The sequence below is a fragment of the Halichoerus grypus genome, chromosome 8, assembly GCF_964656455.1.
Source record: "Halichoerus grypus chromosome 8, mHalGry1.hap1.1, whole genome shotgun sequence".
Taxonomy (NCBI): Eukaryota; Metazoa; Chordata; class Mammalia; order Carnivora; family Phocidae; genus Halichoerus; species Halichoerus grypus.
In genome coordinates this window covers 151,162,820-151,168,819 of record NC_135719.1, presented here as the reverse complement: position 1 = coordinate 151,168,819, position 6,000 = coordinate 151,162,820, and the positions used below count along the sequence as shown (strand labels likewise).

General features: G+C 53.8%; 1 pseudogene; it reads left to right on the top strand.

Moving 5' to 3' along the window:
* Positions 1-258: 258 nt before the first annotated feature.
* Positions 259-1,210, top strand: LOC118530275 (cofilin-1 pseudogene; annotated as a pseudogene).
* The last annotated feature ends 4,790 nt before the right edge of the window (positions 1,211-6,000 follow it).

Here is a 6,000-nt window from a genome sequence, read left to right as displayed (position 1 = left end):
CACATATGTGCTATCGTTCACAATAAAATGCTCCAAGGAAAAAGTAACAGAAAATGAAAGAAGATAATGGATAAAACATTTTTTAAAAGATTTTATTTATTCATGAGAGAGAGAGAGAGAGAGAGAACGAGCAGGGGGGAGGGGCAGAGGGAGAAGCAGGCTCCCCGCTGAGCAGGGAGCCAACGCAGGACTCGATCCCAGGACCCCGGGATCACGACCTGAGCCGAAGGCAGACGCTTTGCCGACGGAGCCACCCAGGCGCCCCTGGCTAAAACATTTTTAAGTACGGCTCAGTCGGATCCCGGCAGCAGCTGCAGCGGCTCTCACCTCTTCTGACTCTCCTTGCTATCTCCCTTTCGCTTCTGGAAACATGGCTTCCAGCGTGGCGGTCTCTGACGGTGTCATCCAAGTGTTCAGTGACGTGAAGGAGCGCAGGTCCTCAACACCAGCGGAGGGACTCTTCTGCCTGAGCGAGGACAAGAACATCATCCTGGAGGAGGGCAAGGAGATCCTGGTAGGGGCTGTGGGCCAGACTGTAGACGACCCCACGCCACCTTCGTCAAGATGCTGCCAGACAAGGCCTGCCGCCGTTCCTCTGTGACGCAACCTATGAGACCAAGGAGAGCAAGGAGGAGGACCTGGTGTTTATCTTCTGGGCACCTGAGTCCGCAGCCCTTAAGAGCAAAATGATTTATGCCGGCTCCAAGGATGCCATCAAGAAAAAGCTGACGGGGACCAAGCATGAATTACAAGCAAACTGCTACGAGGAGGTCAAGGACGGCTGCACCCTGGCAGAGAAACTGGGGGGCAGTGCTGCCCTCCCCCTGGAGGGCAAGCCTTTGTGAGCCCCCTCCAGCCCCCTGCCTGGAGCATCTGGCAGCCCCAGACCTGCCCATGGGGGTTGCAGGCTGCCCCCTTCCTGCCAGGCCGGAGGGGCTGGGGGGATCCCAGCAGGGGGAGGGCAATCCCTTCACCCCAGTTGCCAAACAGCCCCCCCTCAGCCCCGGACCTTCCTCCTCCCTCCATCCCTGACGGCCCTGGCCTTCCCAAACCGCTTTTGATCTTCTGATTCCTCTTGGGTTGAAGCAGACCAAGTTCCCCCCAGGCACCCCAGTTTGGGGGGGCCTGTATTTTTTTAACGACACCCCAGTCCCCCACCTGTTCCTCCCTTTTCCCATGCCGTCAACTTCTAACCGCAACAGTGACTCTGCGCTTGTCTGTTTAGTTCTGTGTATAAATGAATGTTGTGGAGATGACCCCTCCTTGCACCGCCTGGTTCCCCTGACCTTTTCCCCTGGTCTTGGCCACCCATGGAAGCAGGACCAGTAAGGGACCTTCAATTAAAAAAAAAAAATCTGTTTAAGTATTAAAGGAAAATAACTGGGTGCCTGGCTGGCTCAGGTGGGAGAGCACATGACTCTTGATCTCAGAGTCATGAGTCCGAGCCCTGTGTAGGGTGTAATGATTACTTTAAAATATTTTTTAAAATAACAATAATAATAAAGGAAAATAACTATGAACCTGGAATTTTATATCCAAACAAGTTTTCATTCACATGGGGGGTGTGACGAAGGTATTTTCAGGCACAAAGGGGCCCGGAAAGTTTGTCACAACTGGATTACTTGAAAATATGTGTGGATTCAAAGCAGAAACAAATCTAAGAGAGATAAAAAGTAAGGATAATCACAATTTTAGTAAAGTTTATGGTTATCTTAAAGAAAATATATTCATACTAGCTGAGAACTAAAATCTCATACAACACAAATAAGAATTTGGGAGAACAAAGGACATGAGAACATGCTGAAGTATTTATTTTGTTGGAAAAGGAAGAAATACAGATACGTGTAAAAAAGTCATCAATCGGGCATGTGGCTGGTGGGTTGGTGGAGCGAGCCGCTCTTAGTTTCAGGGTTGTGAGTTCGAGCCCCACGCTGGGCACAGAGATTACTTGAAAATAAAATTAAAAAAAAAAGTCATCTGTAAATAAACATGAGAACAACTTTTAAGTTCGGGCAACTGCCATGAAGACAAAACAAAATATATGATGTTCAAGCCAACAGAAGAAAACTAGATCTACCCAATGGAAAGCAGAAAACAAGAAAAAGAAGGAGACAAAGAAAAGCGATGGAAGATAAAAATGAAATGCAGGGATGCCTGGGTGACTCAGTGGGTTAAGCATCTGCCTTTGGCTCAGGTCGTGATCCCGGGGTCCTGGGATCGAGCCCCACATCGGGCTCTGCACTGAGTGGAGAGCCTCCCTCTTCCTTTCCCTCTGCCTGCCCCTCCCCCTGCTTGTGCTCTCTTTCTTTCTCTAAAAAATAAATAAAATATTTTTTTTTTTTAAAGATTTTATTTATTTATTTGACAGAGACAGCGAGAACAGTAACACAAGCAGGGGGAGTGGGAGAGGGAGAAGCAGGCTTCCCACGGAGCAGGGAGCCCAGTGAGGGGCTCAGTCCCAGGACCCTGGGATCATGACCCGAGCTGAAGGCAGACGCTTAATGACTGAGCCACCCAGGCGCCCCAGATAAAATCCTTTTAAAAATAAGTGTACAATTAATCATTTAAGACAGACTCTTAACGTTGGAATAAAATAAGTGAACAATATGCTGTATAAAAAAAAAGTCATGAGGTTTTTTAAGACACAGTAAGGTTGAAACATAAAGGGCAGACAAGCCTTTACCAGGCAAATATGAACCAAACGAGCTCTAATACCATCTCAGTATACAACTAAGTACACCTTAAAGCAGAAAAATAGCATAAAGGACAAAGAATGAAGTTGTGTACTGGTAAAAGGAACACTAGGGGCGCCCAGCTGGCTCAGTCGCTGGAGCGTCTGACTCCTGATTTCCGCTCAGGTCATGATTCGGGGTTGTGGGATCGAGCCCCACGCCGGGCTCCGTGCTCAGCTCAGGGTCTGCTTAAGTCTCTCTCTCTTCCTGCCCCCCACGTACACACTCTCTCCCTAGAATAAGTAAATCTTAAAAAAAAAAAAAAAAAAGTTAAAATAGGGCTTTTTACAGGAATGCAGGGATGGCTCGACGTGGGAAGGAGTGTTGGTGTAGTTGCTGCAACGTATTTCATTACAAAAGGGTGAAGGAGAAAATCATGATTGTCTTGATTACTGAAGACAAAGCATTTGAAACCTATGATCTAAAAAAGCTCTTGGGAAAACCAGAGTGGAAGAAAACTTTCTAAAAGTCACAAAACTTCACGGAAAACACACGGCGAGCGCAGCAGCTAATGGAGAAGCCTTGGGTGCGCGGCCCTGGCAGAGGGGGAGCGGGATGCCTGCCGTCCTGCTGCCGGCGGGTGGAGCGCTAGCCCCTGGCCAGAATCAAACCACAGCCGCACGGAGGCTCCCTACACCAGCAGTGACGGGCACTGCGCGTCTCTTCGCCCGGAGCCCCTCCTGCCTGTGCTCGGCAGGCTGCGTCCTGGACGGGAGCTGAACTTGGAGGACAGGCCAGGGCAGATCAATGAGGAAGGGCGCGTCCGCGCGGAGATGGTGTTGGGAACCGGCTCACCCTAGGAAACCAGGACACCACCCACACGGCGGACCCTGGAGGACAGAAGACGTGAGCGTGAAGGAAAAACCCAAGGGAAGGAAACAAACGGAGGAGAACGTGGTGTAGGAGAGGCGGCCTGTCTCCAGACGCTCGCCGAAAGAACCGAGAAGCAACAAGATGATCGATCTGGTGAAAACAGAATTTAAGCTCTCTGTTCAGCAAAGCGGAAGCACCAGCAAGTGTTTAACCAGATGACAGAATGGAGAAGATGCTTACGATGAGCGAAACCAGCGAGGGATGCGCAGTCCCAAACACAAGTGACCGAAGGGTCCGCGCAGTCACATCGGAGGGCACCCGAGAAGCGAAGCAGGTGCCGGCGGAGATGCTCCCGGTGAGTGCACAGATGCCAGGTGAATTCGGAGACCGCTTAATGCCCATTCCCCTGCACACCTGCCGAAGCCAGACCGTGCTGAGGGAGGCTCTCGGGGACAGGAATGTCGCGGCTGGTCGGATGGGGGCTGGAAGGGGGCACAACCAGGCGTCCCCAGCCAGGTGCAGCGTCCCGCTGCTCTGCTCCTGGGCTCCTGGCCCTTCTGTGAGGTTTGAGAAGGCACGCAGAGCCTCGCAGGTTCCGATAGCCTAGGGAAGTCACTCTAGAGATGTAAGAACTCACGTTTTCAGTGTACGGGGTAGTTGGGTTGTTTTTTTTTTTTTTTTTTTTTTCGGAACTGCTGCTACGTTGTCAGGACCTAAATACCTATTACACTGTTGGGTCCCGATGAGCAGACCTGTTAGATATTTCTTCCGAGCAGCGGGTACTGGGAAGAGCCCTGGGGGAGGGCAACGCCAGACCCCAGGATGTGACCTAGGGGGAGAACGCCTGCCGCTGCCAAGCTCCCCCCAGGGAGACAAGCCCCAGGCCCGTCTGGCCCCTGCTCCCGCTCACATCCTGGCATCGCAATCACAACCACATCTGGCCCTCGACGATGCAGACAGCCGGAAAACTAAACCAGAGGTGTTTGCACGCCACGTTCACCACCGCATTATCCACAACAGCCGACGGCTGGGAGAGGGACAGGGAGATGTGGTCTGTCCATAAGTGGAATCTTCCTCACTCTTAGTTTAGGGGGGAGTCCTGAGCCCTGCCACCGCAAGGCTGAACCGTGGGGGGGCCGAGCACGGAGTGACCTCAGCCACTCACAGGAGGACACACACCGTGTGACCCACTCATCGGACGTCCCTAGAGGAGTCCGTCCACACGGACAAAGTGGGGTGGGGGCGCCAGGGGCTGGCGGGGGGCTGCGTGTGGATGGGGCCAGAGTAGCAGTTGGGGAAGATGAGAAGGTTCCGGAGATAACACTAGACCCATACACTTAAAAATGGTTTAGACAGTAAATTTAATGTTAGCTTTTTACTACCAAAAATTAAAAACTGTCCCCAAAAGGGGAGGGAACAAATCTTGGGTGTTATAAATAATAATCTGAGTAAACTGGACGGAAAAACAAGAGAGCCATCAGCTCACATGCCACACAACCAAGACAGCCACAGACCCGGGACCCCAAATCTACCAGAACCCACCCAGCCCCGCCTGCCCCCCCACCGCCTCCTCGGTGACCCCCAGCACGTCTCACCCCTCCCTGACCCCCTCTCGGAGCGCTGTGCAGCCCCACAAATACAGACCCTGTTTCCTCTGTCTGACCACCCCCTGGCGTCACTCGGTGCCCGTCCTCTAGGCCTCTGACCACCACCCTAACCCCAATGACACGGCCATGGCTGCCCTGTTTATGGGGTTTAGTCACCGCACCCCAGGGCACTGTGTGAATCCTGGTTGATGGATGAGTGGGGAACGGCCAGCTCAGCCAAGAAGGGGCAGAGGGGAGGACGGTGGCCGGCTGCGCTCAGTACCCAAGACCCTGTGGAGGACACAGGAGCGTGGGGACCCGTGCAGGGCTGGGGGCCACAGCCGCAGGGCAGGGCCGGCGGAGGGTGAGGGGATGGCTGTGCACCAGGCCACCAGCTGTGTCCCTCGGGAACACCTACAGGTGTCCACCCGGGGGCGTCCTGACTGCCCAGGTCCAGCCAAGGTCGACCAACGGTGTGAGGAGGCCCTGAACTGAAGGGACAGGAAGCGAGCCAGTGGGTGGTGAGGTCAGGGCCAGAAGCACCCTGGAGCTGGCACGGGAAAGGTGGCCGTGGTGCGGCCAGTGAAGTGGACGCACCTGTGTGCGGGGCTCGCCCGTGGGTCCTGCTGGCACCGTATTCAGTAAAACACCCGAAGAGGCCAGCATGTACGGCGGACACAGGCCCATGAAGCCCACGGGCCGTGCCACCGAGACCCCTCCCCGGCCTGTGTGGCTCCCGCTCTAAGGGTCTCCTTGTGGGTCACCGTCTGTGACCTGTCTGTCCTGCCTCCCACGTTCCGGGAGGCCTGGTCACCGTGCCGCCCGCGGTCCACTCCTACCAGGCCGGCTGCTGTGCGGACAGCAGTTTG